Below are 16,813 nucleotides of genomic sequence, written 5' to 3' on the forward strand. Positions count from 1 at the left end.
ATGATGGAAAGAACCCTAGCATTTCTCAGGCTGGACCAGCCATGCATGCGCAGTCATAAGCGCATGTCTAAGAACACTGACTGTTTATAGCATCCAGAGCTTCTGCAGTGAAGCGATGACTTTACCAATGGGCGCTTGACTCTTTAAAACTCTATCAGCTTCGTTTCTGAGGCTCAGCCGCCTCCTCTGACGAAGCACTAGTGGAAATTAATAAACTACCTCTATGTTTTATGATAGTATAGCTGCTGTCCTTTTAAAATCCATATTTTATTAGTGCTGTTATGCTATTTTGCTTGTGAACGACTCAATGTTATTGAACGAATCTGTAGAGTGACTCATTCATAACACTCAGTCGCTCACCTTATGTTGTAATGATCACAGAATTAATCAGCAAACAAATCTGAACAAATGTTTTTGTTGAACCGAATCAAACTATTCAAAGTCACTGGAATTAATCAAAATCCCCACGACTAGGCTTTCCTGGGATGTGCAGTAGTTTGGTAATCAAGGATGTGCCAGGCCCTTCAGTAAAGTTGATTCCCTTGTGGATTCTCAATGCCTCAGAACTGATTCTTTTTGGGATCGACTCCCAAAACGTTTCAAGTACAAAAAACACATTTAGGGAATAGATTACTTTTAATAGTTCAGAATTTATATTAATCTGGACGAACTCAAAGGCATGTTAATATTTGCATGCATGCTGCATGGCAAGAAAACAGACAAATCTATAAAAGTGGAAATAGGTCAGTCTATATGGAGCACATATAGTATTAAGATTCCCACTCCCTGTGTCATCCTCAAAAGCTATTTCTCGTTCCAGTTCTTTCTATGGAAGCTGTCATAAAATAATCATTTGTGAGGAAACCTCAAACTGCCATGTCTCACACTTCCACTATCACACTGGAAATGTAACGCCTCAAAAAGTAATCGCCAAGACTCCTCAAGTGCCAATTACGTTCCGAAAGAGCCACATCTTAAGGGGGGAAAATGAAATTACTTACAATACTTACAGCAGTCACTAAAGATATAGGCCTACTGACAGACTTTCATTCATCTACAGCACATGAAAATGATGGCTCAGAAATGAATCTAAAAGCATCCAGAAGCCTAGAGCAAAGTTTGTCATTGTGATTTTATAATGTGTGAGGATGCTGAGGTCAAGCCCATGATGTGCTACGCAGACTGATTTCTATGTGGCAGAGGCTGAAATCTTCTGTCGGTAAGAGCAGCGGGTTCAGAACCATTTTTGCCACATGAGTCGACAGATATTTAATGTTTCATGGCCATAAAACAGCATGGAGTGCAGCGCATGAAAAATGAATTACACTTTTATTTTGTTCTTTTGCGAGTGCAGTGAACGGCGTCTGAAAATAATTGTTGCGATGTGGTTTGTGGATCCGTCACCATCTAACACAAAATAATCAAATATTTTTCAGACGTTGGAGCTAAAATAATCACACACTCCCTAGTGTGCCACGGTGTGTGCTTTTCTTTCTGTCGAACACCTCAGTTCAGTAAAACCATATTTTTTTTTGTTGTCCATCCCTGTGCTTCCTGGAGAGAACAACAGTACTTGCTGGTTATTTAAAGCACTCTTGTTAAACTTGACATTTACGACTAACAGTTAAATTTGAAGGTCACAGGTGACCTTGTCCAAACACATCATTGACATAGGCTGTGTTCAGAATCTCTTGCTGTTTCTGGATTATACAGTGTACTGCGCACAATATAATACCTGGATCACATACTACATCTTTTTCTTTAATTATTATGCACTTGGATTATTGTACTGACAAGAAATGACATTTTTATACAAAACTGGATGAATAATGCAACATAACCATTCAAAACCACCAGAATTTGACGTCACTTTCTGAATCAATCCTACAACATGCTGAGTTTATGTGGAAACAAAGTAGCATAGCACTGTTTGAAACATTTAGCAAAAGTTGAAAGAAAATTATATTTTTATTGAGCAAGGATGCATTAAACTGATTAAAAGCGACAAGAAAGACATTTATATTGTTACAAAAGATTTCTTATTCAAATAAATGCTGTTCTGTCATGAACAATAAAAACAATTTTTACATTTTTTTTTACAATATTTTACAATATAACTTTTTTTTTTTTTTTTTTTACTGTATTTTTGATTAAATAAATGCAGCCTTGGTAAGCTTAACAGACTTCTATTAAAAACATTACAAAAACCTTACCAACCGCAAACTTTTAAGTATCTATTGTAATTATTGCATTTGATTCATTTTATTGCACATGACTCATAATGTGCTTTCAATCTTCACAAGGATCACAAAAGACATATTCCTTAACTACACAACATACAGTTAGATGCAAAAACAAGGATGAAAGCTGTTACAAATTTTTTTATTCTTAGTTGAATATGATTTCACTTTTCTAACTTTAGTTAGTGTGTAATGTTGCTGTTTGAGCATAAACAACATCTGCAAAGTTCCAACGCTCAAAGTTCAAAGCAAAGGGAGATATTTGCTTTTAAAGAAATTGCTTTTTAAGGACTACAACAAACGGCTGGTAGGGACTACACAACATCCCTCCCGGCTTAGTGACATCACTAACCCTAAGATTTACATAAACCCCGCCCCCGGGAACACGATTTATCATGACAGAATATGCTAATCAATGACTAGAAGATAGTTAACTCCACATCAGCTGCATAAATTCTTCAACTAACCATTCAGAAATGTCCTGTTGCTTTCTACGTTGTCACTTCTTCTTGAGTCTCTCCATCTTTGTCTGACTCCGGTTTGAACATAAAAGGCTAAAAGTTTTGACATTTTCAGTGCATGTCTGTGTGAGGTAAAAGGACACGAGCTGTTGTAGCTCCGTCCTCTGTGACGGAAGCAGCAGCTCATTTGCATTTAAAGGGACAGACACAAAAACTGCGTTTTTGCTAACCCTCAAAAAGTGACAATTTTAACGTGCTATATAAAATATATGTGGGGTATTTTGAGCTAAAACTTCACATACACACTCTGTGGACATCAAAGACTTATTTTACATCTTGTGAAAAGGGCATTATACCACCCCTTTAAAACAACATCCAACAGAAGTGAGATTGTATGGTCTTTGAGATGGACACTAATGTGATTTTTCTCAATGGAAACTGCATCTTCTCCAAGCGATAAACAAGAAATTAGAGGTCCATTTACACAGTATACGACATCAGTCTCATCGATGTGCTTTCTCTCCATCTCTCACTCCATTACTATCTCTCCTGAGCCATCCTTATTCAGTATTCCATTAATAATGGATGATGTGTCTGATAGGGAACAAGAGCAATGGCTTTCTCATTGGCGAGCATTTTCTTAGCCTTGTCTCTACAAAGCCATGGATGCACAGGCCATCTTGTAAATCATTGTTCTTCAAGGACGTGGCTTATCCGCCAAACCAGCTTAGTTAATCCACACCCCAAGAGAAAAACTACATCGCCACCCAAATGTGGCAGCCGTGCGCATACTTTGCTTTTCTTGTAATCCAGACAGGAAAACAGTCCTGAATTTTTACTCCACTACAAGGCATTTTATAGCAGTTAAAATGCCAATCATAGAGATACTTTCCCATTAAAGACTTCTTAAGACAATCTTAATCATTTTCAATTTCTGAGGGAGAATTATGCAACCTACAAGAATGAGGGTTTAATGAAAACACATTTGTATTAACCAAACCACACCAGTAGATAGCAATATAAGGGCATGCGCATTGCAGTTCTCTCTTCATAATGCAAAAGGTAATTTCGTTTAGCCCTTTGGCAAATGTTGTGCCGTGCAAACCACCTCTGACGTGAAGGCCAAGCACAAGGTTGATATATACGGCAGCCTTGACATTGAGAAACAGGTTTGTTGAACTCTGGCCACATAGAAAACAGCAACACCACTCTATTATTATACCATGTGTCTTGTGATTATTATTTTGGAGGAGATTTCCCTTTTATATTCATGAGTGACAGCATAAAACTATGTTGCACAAATGGCAAAAACTATACATCCATTTATACGTCCATTTAATAGAGAGAAAAGAAAAACCTTTAGTGTCTCTGCATATAGCTATTATTACTTCTGTGCTGTTGTCTCTATACAACATTTGCCATCTCCATTTGTATTCAATGTGATGGTGATGAATCTTGACGATTATTATGAATAAAGACCTGAACCAGCACTGAAAAAAAAACATGGTTCAAAAGGTTTGGTTTTGACATATTTTGATTCAGCCATCAAATCCATCTCGATTGAAAAGGACACATAATTTCATTTCTGCATCAAAAAACCCTCAATTAAACGTTTTAGCAGATTTTTCACAGACACCTTTGATAAAGAGCTGATGCAAAAGCGACCCTCGAAATGTGATGCTTAATGTTAACGGCAGACCAAAACCACATTAATGACTCAGCTGCTATTGTGAATATAAAATAAGCAGAATAATTAACATTCGAGTACTCAGAGTGATCTGACATTTTCACAGAACACAATATGTGATAAACAGCATCCAACTGAGTCTTACTTTGAGATATTAATGCAGCTATACAATAAAAAATACTACTAAAAAATAAAGCAACAGAATCTGATATTTCATATACATATGATATCTTATATGATACTGCATTGAGAATGCCCAGCAAGCAATAGATGTCATTTCACAGTCTAGGTTAACTATAGACCCGATATAGTCCGGCTATGCAAGCACTTCTAGCCAAAATAACCTTGAATTTGTTTTTTGCTGTTTTTGCCAAAATAACTTGCAAGATGCATGATATTCCATCATGTAAGCAAAGTCAACAGTGATTACAAGGTGTTTGGTTTCATTTCTTTAACATGTTATCTAATTGATGACTAGTCTATTCTTGGGCTATGGTTAGACGTCTATTAAATTTGAACTGACGGTCCAAATATTGCCTTGTTTTAGCCAAGATGTTAGGGCTGTGTTTGGATGGCTATTAGATGTCTTTTAAATGCAAAATTGCTTGATGGGAACAAATGAAATAATGTAAGATTCAATGTGATGACAGATTGACCTCAAATGAGCACATTTTGTTTAAGCGAATCTTCGTGTTGCAAGCAATATCAAGTAAGTGCTGACAAAGAAAAGACCAGGTGCTTCTTTTCAACACATCCCAGTACAAATCCCAAAAGCACATTGCTTGGCAGAATGTGTTACCCTGCACAGTTAAGAATAGCTTGCAATGATGAAACATAGAATAAAAAAGACTGCCTGATGAAGGACAAAATGTTCGATGAGCATCCAACAAAATGTGAGGTATTTGAAGAAGATGAATATGACCCCAGTCCAGACCCGACCAGATGTTACCACTTCTACCTCCACATCTCATGAAGAGAGCAATGAATGTGTCTCTTTTATAGCAAACAAGAGCCCACAAAAATAATTGGATGTTAGAGATCAGAAGATAAACAGAGCCTGTTACTCAACATTTCAGTATATCCTCCAAAGAAGATCGAACTGCCGTCCCCTCCAGAGACCTGCTGCCTGATGTGTATTAAACCCGTCAGGCTGTGTCACATCGGCCATGCCAGAGGACACAGGGCCACAGATTAAGCCAACCACTCAAAAAGGATTTATGGCCTATTGGCTCTCTTTACTGCAAGCTTTCTGTGTTGTCCCGCCCCTTGTGTTCAATTCACTTAGAACAACTTATGAGATTCATTGAAATAAATCTCTCATTCATAAACATGTACCTGGACTGTAAATTACACAGAATTTACTAAAAAGAAAGATTTTGAACAACTCACTGTAGCTGTGTCCGCTGGCATTTTGACAGTCAAAAATACGTAACAGGGTAACAGGGAGGAGAGTAAAAATGGAAAGCTCCTAAAGCTTAGTTCCATGTAAATTCACGGATAATTTGTTGTTTCGTCGTTAGTGAAAATCAATATTGACCTTGTGTTTGAAAAAGGATCCTCATATAAGAAACAATACTAAAATTCAGAGTCAGTTCATTCGCATTCGGAGATCGACTATTTTTGACTGACAAAATGCCGGCGGACGGAAACAATAACAGCTACAGTGAGTTGTTCAAAATCTTTCTTTTTAGTAAACTCTGTGTGCACAAGCAATGTTCTCAATGCTCGAGTTCATGTGTAGAGCCCCTGGTGATACTTCGAGCAAAGTTTCATGTTGTGTCGAGCCTTCTTAGTGTATTAAAAATAGCCATTTTTGATGCTATCATAGTAGTGCCCCAAGCACTCTCATTCAAAAGGCAATTTGACCGAAAACGAAAATACGGTCAAACTTAAAAGTGGCGTTTCCATTCCAATTATATGCTTTTAAACAAAAGTTTGCCTCGGGTAGATTAACAAAAAGACCCTAGGTTGCATTTTGGCTAGAGTTACCCTTTAAATGAATCATACAAGGTGATTTACTAAAGTTTGTGCTAGTCAGCTTACTGGTATTTGCACCACCATTTAACGCCCAAAAAAGCACGTCTTAAACCAGACGCTAATTTGCTCTGCTCTTGGTAGATTGCATTGGACATTAGGAAATGATCCGGATGCGTCTGTGTTCTTTAATTTGCACATTGCCAGTAAATCAAGCGCTGAACTTTCCACTCCCATCGGTGCTTTTATGCGATTGCGCTCTTACGCTAATTTAGTTCAGTAAATTTCGCCCTAAGATTAAGGTTCATATGATAGTGTATAATACATAATAATTTAGTGTATTTCTACCTAAATATTTGGTATAATACGTCAGTTAATGTATTAATGTTCCGTAAAAACATTTGAGATCATCTCGCTTGGCATTGCAGGAACTGGCTGTGACCCAAGGGGCAAAACTTTTAAAGATTTCGCTCCCCAGAAAACACTTTCAGCACAGTGTTATCTGGCATAGACGTGAGTCTAATTATAGTTATATGTGATGTTTACTCTTGCAGAAGTGCCTTTATGCATGATTTAGTCTCATGCCACACCAAATGTTCCCTTAATATGCAGCATAATCAGATCTCATTCCGCGCAAAACCATGTCACAGGATATTCCAGCTGTGACCTCCCATCCTGAAGGGATGACCACCTCCCATTTTACTTGTACATTTTACCTGTATATCAGTAAAAGCAAAGTATTGTTTCCCACTCTTCTACCATTACCTGATCTAGACAGCCATTAGACTGCAAATCCAATTCAGTTTAAGGCTTGATAACCATGACAACCAGAAAAGAAGAGGAGAACGAGGAGAAACAAAGGAAATCAAAACCAAACTTTTACAAACAAGGTTTCATATAAGACATATCTAAATGATGAATTTGCAAGCCAACTCAAAATAACAATCAGGGTGAGTAAAGGACATAAAATAGATAGAGAGAAAGAGAAAATGGTGGGACATCCAAACAGCACAGACAAGTGTTGGGTAATTGGCAAGTTACCAAGCAACCTGAAGAACCATCCAGAAAACAGATTTCTCTCCATTCTATCCACATCGAAAAAAGAAAGGGGGTTTCCATTTTTGGTTTCCCAAAATATCTTTCAGTGAACAGTTCTGAAAATAACAATTTTTTTTGTTGTTGTTAGTGTGAAGAACATTTTAATTAAGAAAAAACTGCTATAAAGAAACTTTTGTGCACGTTTCCATGGATGTTAAAGGTTCTTCATGGAACCATTATGCCAGTCAAGAACCTTTTAACTAAGGGCCCTATCATAATGCGCACCTATAGGCGGGTCCACAACGTGTGTGCACTCTGCTTATTACACACACAGGGACACTCAACAGCACACAAACATGCCAAATATTACAAATAAAAGGATTACAATGTAAAAGATTAATATCATGTACATAAAGATATGATGGAATGTCCCATAGATGGTCTGCTTGCACATCTGCTTTTGTATTCCATGGAGAAAAGAAAGTTATGCTGATTTGGAACGACATGAGGAATTTTCATTTTTTGAGTGAACCATCCATTTAAAAAATAGATTGCATCAATTGCACCATGGAAGATGGTCAGAAGAAGTAAAAAATCAACTCCATCTGACCCCCTGAGAGCTCTGCTACCTCTAATAATCAACTATTAAATCCTGCTCATCACAGAAACACAGCTCATCAAACCTAATCAGGCTTCCAGAAGACAACAGTTCTCCAAGGTGAGATAAAAAAACTGAGAAAGTAGGTTAGCATGAGTCGGCCGCCTGCGAAGCACGTGATTAAATATTTGAATGTAGCCATCACGAAATCGCCGCTTACGCCCCTCCACAAGGTCGGACACGAAGGTCGGCTATAACCAATCCCCAAACGTAGACGTCTATAGAATTACGGAAAGTCAGGAGAATTGAATTCTGTAACTCCAGAGGAGGTATCTTAGCAGGAAGTGAATTGGCAGTGTTAATATCCTAATGTCAACAGAAATTCAGTCGAAGCTGATAAAATAGTGTACCTCCATTTGGAAAACACACTGAAACACATTAATCATGCTCGGCGTTGCATTGAGAGGCAGAGTCGACTCTGAAAGTAGGACACGATCATGATCTCAGCCCTGTGATGGAGAGGATGTCACGTATAGCTCCTCTTTGTTTCAGTAAAATGCATTAAAACCAATATTCCAATGATACGTTTTCCCGTTTCGTGTTGCCCACGCTCTTTAAAACAGATTTGAGATAAAAGAAAGCATGAATATTACAATATTTCCCATTATTTTGACATTTTTCCATCATTAACATCACAATAGCCTAAAATTTCTAATTTCACTGCAATTTAAATGAGATTCTAATTTAAAATCCTTTAAAGACACGTGGCTTGTGTAGGATGGTGAGGCCTTCGAAGTGCATTGTGGGTCTTCAGATGTAGCTGTTTCTGTCAAGGACAGTGAAAATGTCAGTGCTGCACACTGTCACATCTGTCTCTGCCTTCACAGTGCACTGCAGACATACATTATTCAATGAGAAATATGAGGTCAAGATTATTAATGTAACAGTGTTTTTGTGTGGAGACACTGGGCTGTACATGGACATGGCTGGCTCTTATAAAACCCACAATGCACTAGGAATAAACAGGACCAGATTCTGTAGTGGTATTTAATATTGTGCATAATATCATATCTAAATATGAATCCTACAATGGATGGTTCAGACTCAAAAATCAGTTTTTACATTCAAAGCTATTTTAATATGACTTTCTCTCTTCCGTGGAACACGCGCATGTTTTTTTTTTTTTTAATGCAATTAGAATGAATGACAGCCGGGGTTTTCAAGCTTGAATGAGCTTGAATTTTCATTGAATAATGGCTTCATTTTCAGTCTGTTTCTCAAACAAAAGCTATCAAATGCATGGCTTCAAAGTCTTGGAATATTTTGGACATTTTGGAGTTTGACATTCATAGTATTTCTTCACTTTCATTATGTTATAAATAATGAAAATATTGGCCAATATATACAGTATATATATATATTCTTGTCATTTATTTAATAGTGAAAAGTGAAAATATTGGCTAATGTACAGTATATATATATATATATATATATATATATATATATATATATATATATATGAATAGTTCAGATGCAAAAGCCTCTAAGTGCCATCTGAAATTTTCTTCTAGAATGATCATTTTTTATCAAGCTTGTATATTTAAGTTCAGTAATTTCACTTAAATGGCAATGAAAATTACCTATGAATTGTCATTTAAGTGAAATTACTGAACTTAAATATACAAGCTTTATAAAAATGATCATTCTAGAAGAAAATTTCAGATGGCACTTAGAGGCTTTTGCATCTGAACTCTTCATATATATATATATATATATATATATATTTATTTATTCCATGTTTTTTATTTACAAAAAAATAAACTTATTGAACATTGGTCTTTCATCATATTTATGTTCCTGTTTTTTTATACAAAAGCCTAAAAACACATTTTACCTGTGGTGAAATCCCTTAGCTTACTGCTAGGCATCTTACTATTTATAAGACTGCATCTTACATAGTCACCTTTCATTAGTTTGTTTCAACCAAGGATGTTGATAATACCTTTGAGAGAGCTATCTGTTAGTCTCAAAAACACAGTCTCAAACCCTTCACAAATGACTATCCTGAGCTGTGACATCAAAGGCAGCAGACAGGGGAAAATATAAGCCACAATTCATGCTTTAAGAACCCTTCAAGAACATCAGCACTGGAGAGACATCTCATATAATACAAGTCACTATTTACAATGTATATGTTGCTTGCAAAATTAAATCTGTTAAAATACACAGCTGCATATACACTGCCTGGTCAATAAATAAATAAAATGGATCTATGATTAGGTAATTATTGCAGTGATTATTATATTTCTAGCATGTTACATGTTTGGCAACAGTTCTTCTAACCCTAATTGAATGAGTGTGTAGCTTTACGTTTCTTAAACAACCATGTAGGAAGACACATCATGGCCATATTCCAGGATGACAATTTCAAGATTCATCAGGCTCAAAATGTGAAAGAATGAAGAATTATTTTCACACACCTCTGAGTCCAGACCTTAAATTCATTGAGAGTCTTGGATGTGCTGGAGGAGACTTTAGGACTCTTGCATTCTCAATACAAGATCTTAACCAAAAATTGATGCACCTCTAAATGGTGTGATGTCACTTCCATCAAGAAATAACACAATTTGAGCCTGATGAATCTTGACATTGTCATCCTGAAATATGGCCATGATCTTCCTACATAGTAGTTTCCAAAAGGACACCTAATAACCAAATGATATAAGGAGTCCGTATAATTAATTCAACCCGATTTCACGGCAATTCGTACAAATTTTACGAGGTGGCTAATTCGTACGAATTTATATGATTTTTAAAAAATGTATACGACGTCACTCGTACGAATTTTTGCTAAATCGTACATATTTTACGAGTTGCCCAATTCGTATGAATTCGTACGAATGACCTACCCCTGACCCCGCCCCTAAACCTAACCTTCACTGGGGTTTAGACAAATCGTACTAATTCATACGAATCAGTCACATTTTACTCACTCGTACGAATTCGAATTCTGGACTGAAAACTTTCCCGGAGTCGGCTCAAAATGAAAACGATGTTCAGTTAAGGGGTTAGAATAAAATATTTTTGCCTAAATTACTAAAACTTAAACTAAAATTATTAAAAGGATAACTGAAAATATGAAAATGAAGGCCAAATCAAAATATGAATAAATAATATAATAGTATATAAAAAAAACTGAAATAACAATGTTTTTTTGATGGTTTTATGGTCATCAATTACTGTATATAATATGTTATTCAAAACAAACATCAGAGAAAGCAGACGTAATGTACTTCTAAAGCTCTGTGGTGACCCCCGTGACCAAAATGTGCTTGTCAACATATTTAACCTGAACTTCTGCTTCCAAAGGTCCCGTCCTCCAACCCCACCATCCCACGATTCCCCATGCTCAGGGCTATGGCTTCATTCTGCTCAGTTCGCAAGGGACCATCTGGTCACATATGACCCTTAAACCCCTGGGCAATAACTCCAACACACCACAGGCTTATCTTCATTAAAGCCCTGATCCCAGGATCAAGGAGAGTCCCTGGAGCAGTGTCCGGCCCTCCACTGAGAAACTTTCTTCATCAGAGAGCTCCAAACCAGCATGATCTCCCATGTGTTGCTTTGGAGATATTGTGTCTGTAAACAAAATCGGACATCGGTTTTGCATTTTTCTCGTTATGTTTGCAGACAGAATCCGTGGGAGGGGAATTGGTCCTAAATCAGTGGGAAAATGGAGAGTTTAACTGAGGGCCATATTTGTGCTATGAGTCTATTTTCTCTCTCCTTGCCAAAGGCAAGTATGGGGACGGCAAGCAAAGGTGATGCAGAAAGGTGGAATTCATTTCTGACACAGGCAGAGTTATTTGTACTTGGTAATTTCTGTTTTTTATTATTCATTACGTTATTGGGTTTTTTGACTATGTATCAAATAGCTTTAATAAAAGGTGTGCCAGAGGAGGTATTCTCCAGAGAAGAACAATTCATTTTCTAACAGGCTTTGAACGTAAGTCATTAACAAAACTCAAAATGCAACAACGGATCTGCATAACAATGCAAACGCACATCGTTTTAATAAAGTGTTGTATATACCAATGCATTATATTTCCTCTTTTAAGCTTTTAAGAGGAACAACAACACATACAAACCCGAATAAGTTGGCAAAACTCAAAAAAATTGAGGCAATCAGTTAATTTTTATTTTTTATTTTGTACAATGCATGTTAATTGCTCTTAAAAAACCCAACATAACAGAAACTCGTCTAAATTAGCATAGCAAAACCTCCGATTTAATATTAATCTTGTACAAAAAAAAATAATACTCTCCCTTTTGAGTGCTATGGCAAAGCCTGCTGGGAAATGGAAATCCAAGCCCAGTTTCATACAGTTTCAAATAATTCAGATTCCTTAAAATGTGTCAGTTTCTTGAAACTCAAAAGAAAAAGAAAGTTCTAAATACTCATAAAATAATTAGTTTAAACAAATTTGTTTAACTTAAGTTTGCCCTACTCAAACCAATTAATTATTTTGTGCGTTAGGGTTTATATCGTACTTGATATTCAAAGTGTGACTGTGGCTCTACCGCAATACAAATGCAAAAACTGCTACAGTCCGTAAGATCATGTAAAATCCATGGCAGAAATTTTAAAGCTGAAGAAAGAGTGAATAAAACATGAGGCAAAAGTACAGCAGCAAAAAAACTAGGCCAAAAAAACACTGTACCATAAGAAGCCACAGGCCACATGACATTATAAACAACATATGTAGAGCACTATTAAAACGTGTACTCTTTGAAATAATCAACTTGTAATATGAAACAACTCAGTGCACATTTAGTCTTGCAATGCAAAACATCAGTGCGCGTTATTTGAGATAAAAATGTGCTTGTCTTTATAATCTTTAATCAATAAGTAATATCCTGTTCCGGCTCTGCAACTATATTCCTTTTCGCCTGTTATCATGAATCTTTCTTACTTTTGAAGATTCTCCCCTCCAACTGCTATATTTCGCACAAGCCAAACAATTCCTAAGGGATGAAATCAAGTCTCAATTCTTCTCATATAAATGAGAAGTCATATTTAATTAAACAAATACTTGCTCAGATAAAATGGGTTGCGAATGACATTCAAAGCATAAACGTGTGCAATGTAATTCTGAAAGGCACTACAAGAAATTGAGAAAATTTGTCTTTGACTTGTTCTCAACTGCAATGACAAACACAACATGACGTGCAGCATGGAGGAGCGAAAACATTCATAAAAGCAGGTTGCACAAACTTTAGAAGGATGCAACCCGTGTTTTGCCCCGTGACGAGCCGAAGACACACAGCAGATATGATATGGCGACGAAGAACAAGCCGTGAAATGTGCTGTGTTATCAAAGACCACATTTCCCTTTTTTGAAAAGGAGGAAAAAAAGATGAAAGTCTGCCCTCAGAAAATGTTTCTATTCTGGGTAAATGCCATAGATTACACACAGACAAGTGACGCAACCCAAAAGGACGCCACAAAAACCTGCTGAACGTCGTTACCGTAAAAAAGAATTCAAGTATGGAATGATTATTCGAAAACTTCACGATTATATAATTGTCATATTTGTGTCAGTGCGTTGGCTGTGTAGTGCAGCAGCGTTCGGGAGGTTCAAAGCAATCATCTTTACCAGAGGGGATTACAGCTTTAAAACCAAAGTGAGTGTCCCATTCAGGAAGGGATAAAGCCCAGTGTACTAATCTGATGGAGCGGAGGTAGCTTGTACGAAGCCATCCATTAAAGCCACCAGCCACATTCATTTATGTGGACTGCTAACTATCTCTCTGACCCTACAGAGGAGCCTGAACATGTTAGCATTGCAACGCCTAGAGCCTGTCATGTGCACAGCATGGACGGCATTAGTCATCATGAAAGTCATCAAGGGAAGAGAACATTCCAGCGAACAGACAATTTGTATGCTGACTGTTTGACATACGGCGCCGTCAACACGGCCAATAAAGTCATTTGCAGCCTAAGGAGCGTGTTATATCATAGTCTCTGACTGATGTGATGTTTCTGTACAGATCACAATGTAAAATGTATTTTTAAAAAGGAAAATATCTCGAAATATTAGACAAACAGCAGTTAATTTTGCCTGTGTATAACGCTCCAAATCATTTCTAGACAAATACGCCACATCTTTTTTAACACCATGTGTTAGGAAAAGCAGTGCTGACTTCACGCTGTGTTGTCCCTTGGCACTGAACACACGCAGGTAGAGTGTGCAATCAAAATTTTCACTTTCACCTGCTTCAAGCACCTCGGTTATTTTCTAAAACTGGATCATATCTACACTGATCTAAAAATAAAGCAAAAATACGACACGTCTTCCTCAAACATCCACACGTGAACCCAAAAACAAAGTGTCTTTCTGTTGTCACCAGCCTCTCCGTGGGAACAATTCGGTGCCAACATCCTGTTGGAAGATATAAAGCTGTAAACAGGACCTGATGACGAAGAAAACACACCCTGGCCTAGATAAACAGTTATGCAATCCGTACTGGCTACTTCCCCCCAAAACAGAAGAGTAATGCCAACATTACAAGTCCCAAGGCTCTGCTTGAACAATTGATGTCTGATGGCTCAATGCACACGGAGAGGTGTGATAAACTTTTGGCAGCTTTGATTGAAATAGAGAACAGTTAAACCTTTAAATGTCTTTGTATTTTAATGTATGATTTGAGACTTCAATCACTTTTATAATCTATCAACAAACTTATAAAATCTTATATTATAATCATAGTATTGCTTTATGAGGTTACAGCCTCAAAAACATAACAGCATGGAGGGTAAGCTTATATATAAATTTATGGTAAACTTACATTGATGATGTTACAAGCATTATGGTATGGCATTTTGCTGACTGTATGTTATTAATGCTAATATGTCAACATATATGAGCCATTAAAATCTGTTTTTACTGTAAAATGCCACACAGTGACTTAAAGTTCATCAAAACTGGCCTCTCCATCAACTATGGTCAATGATGGACATGCAAACAGAGCACAATGTTAATAAACAACTGCATTCAAATCACAAAATAATGCTATAAATAATAATATAAATGTAATACAAAACAATCCAATGCACATAACTGATAACCAAATAAAGCATAAAAAAGATCAAATTAACACTTTAAATGAAATCCATCAAATGTGATCCTTCACACAGGAAATTCTCGGAACTCCCTTTTTCCATAAATTAAAAGGTGATTTTGTATGTTTTTTCTTATAAAAATGTATACTTTAAAGGTATACATATTGCTTAGTTAATATATTTAACAAAGAAACATATACATGCTGTATTTTTGTTTTGACATTTTGCCGTTTTTTTTGTTTGTTTTTTTACAATAATTTAGCTTTTTTTTATATATTTTTTTTATATATATATATATATTAAGTTAACACTGTTAACCAATTAAGAGGTTTTTAGTAAAGCATGGCTTCTCATTTTCAGAGTACATTCTACCATTTTTTGGAAAAATATATTTTTTTTCGACAGCATATGATTGCAAATACAGTCGAGCATAACCCTACTTGTTTTTTGAGAGAACATTAATTTCATAATGCATATCATGCAAATCAAAAAAAAAAAAGAAAAAAAAAGGACATTCTCATTATTTCAATCTGCTCAAAAACTAGGGCACATCTATGATTAATTCGAAAGAAGACCGTTTCTTTGTACTATGGAGGCTTGACTTCCACAAAATAATTAATTCGGTGTTTAAATAACTAGTTTTGTGCTTGTTCAGTCTATTTTTACTGTTTTGGCGCGCGTCTCTTAACGAGCGCTCTCCGTGGTGCTGAAATTCACACAACAGGCACGAGCCGACGCTTTGAATCGCTCAATTACAGCTCTGACATATATCCCCGAAACTTCCTCGAACATAAACATGCAAATTACACCATAACAAAAAATAACGAACTAAACCTGTGGGAGTTAAAGGTCTACAGCAAAAGCTCGGCTAAAAACAAAGAAAAACACCTACCTTGCACTCGATGAACCACGTTGGGGATGTTACTATCGCCTTGCCTCCTTCAGCACTGATTTGGGTCACCTAGTGATTGTGCACACAGCTCTGGAGTGAGTGAGTGAGTGAGTGAAAAAACCTCATCCCTCATCAAAGATGGCGTGCCCCCACCTGACGTCATAATGACCCTCAACACTAGGGCGTGCCATACAGCCTCGGAGTGAGTGTAAATAACCCCGCCCTCATCCAGGATGACGAGCCTCTCTAACGTCACAATGACCCTCGACACTAGGGCGAGGCTGTTATGGGATTTAGATCTCATTGATCCCTGCTATATGTTAATTTGGAGTGCATGGGTTCAATGGGTTGTTTGGCTCCATATGATTTATTGTGATTGCGAAATGAAGCATTTTCCTTCTCATTTAACACTCACCTAATAGATTGTGGTGATTATCAACCTCAGAGTCACCCACAAGACAATATTCAAAGGAAACCTTCTTGAAATTGGCAGCATCAATAGATTAAAATTGTGTCAACATTCCAGATATTTCAGGAGTTGTTTGTTCTTCAATAAAATATGACAGTTGTAGAGAAGTTTTTGTTTGATTTTGTTTGAATTTGACCATGTCGTCAGTTCCCATGGCCTCATTAAATACTGTGTTTTGCATTCTATAAGTGTGCATTCACTCTTAAAAATAAAGGTTCCAAAAGCATGTCGATGCAATAGAAGAACCATTTTGGTTTCCCCAAAGAACGTTTCTGTGAATCATTCTTAAAAGAACCATTTTTAATGTGACAAACATTTTAGAACCTTT

The 16,813-nt window shown here is 36.7% G+C and overlaps 1 protein-coding gene across 1 annotated transcript in view; it reads right to left on the minus strand.

The window, feature by feature from the left end:
• The window catches only part of snap25b (synaptosome associated protein 25b), a 40,418-nt gene extending 24,251 nt beyond the window's left edge, over nucleotides 1–16,167 (minus strand). The window contains exon 1 of the mRNA XM_079852708.1: nucleotides 16,017–16,167. The gene's annotated coding sequence lies outside the window, so the exon portion shown is untranslated. The remainder of the gene's footprint in view (nucleotides 1–16,016) is intronic.
• Between the last annotated feature and the right edge of the window lie 646 nt (nucleotides 16,168–16,813).

Source organism: Squalius cephalus (assembly GCF_949319135.1).
Source record: "Squalius cephalus genome assembly, chromosome: 20".
Lineage (NCBI taxonomy): Eukaryota > Metazoa > Chordata > Actinopteri > Cypriniformes > Leuciscidae > Squalius > Squalius cephalus.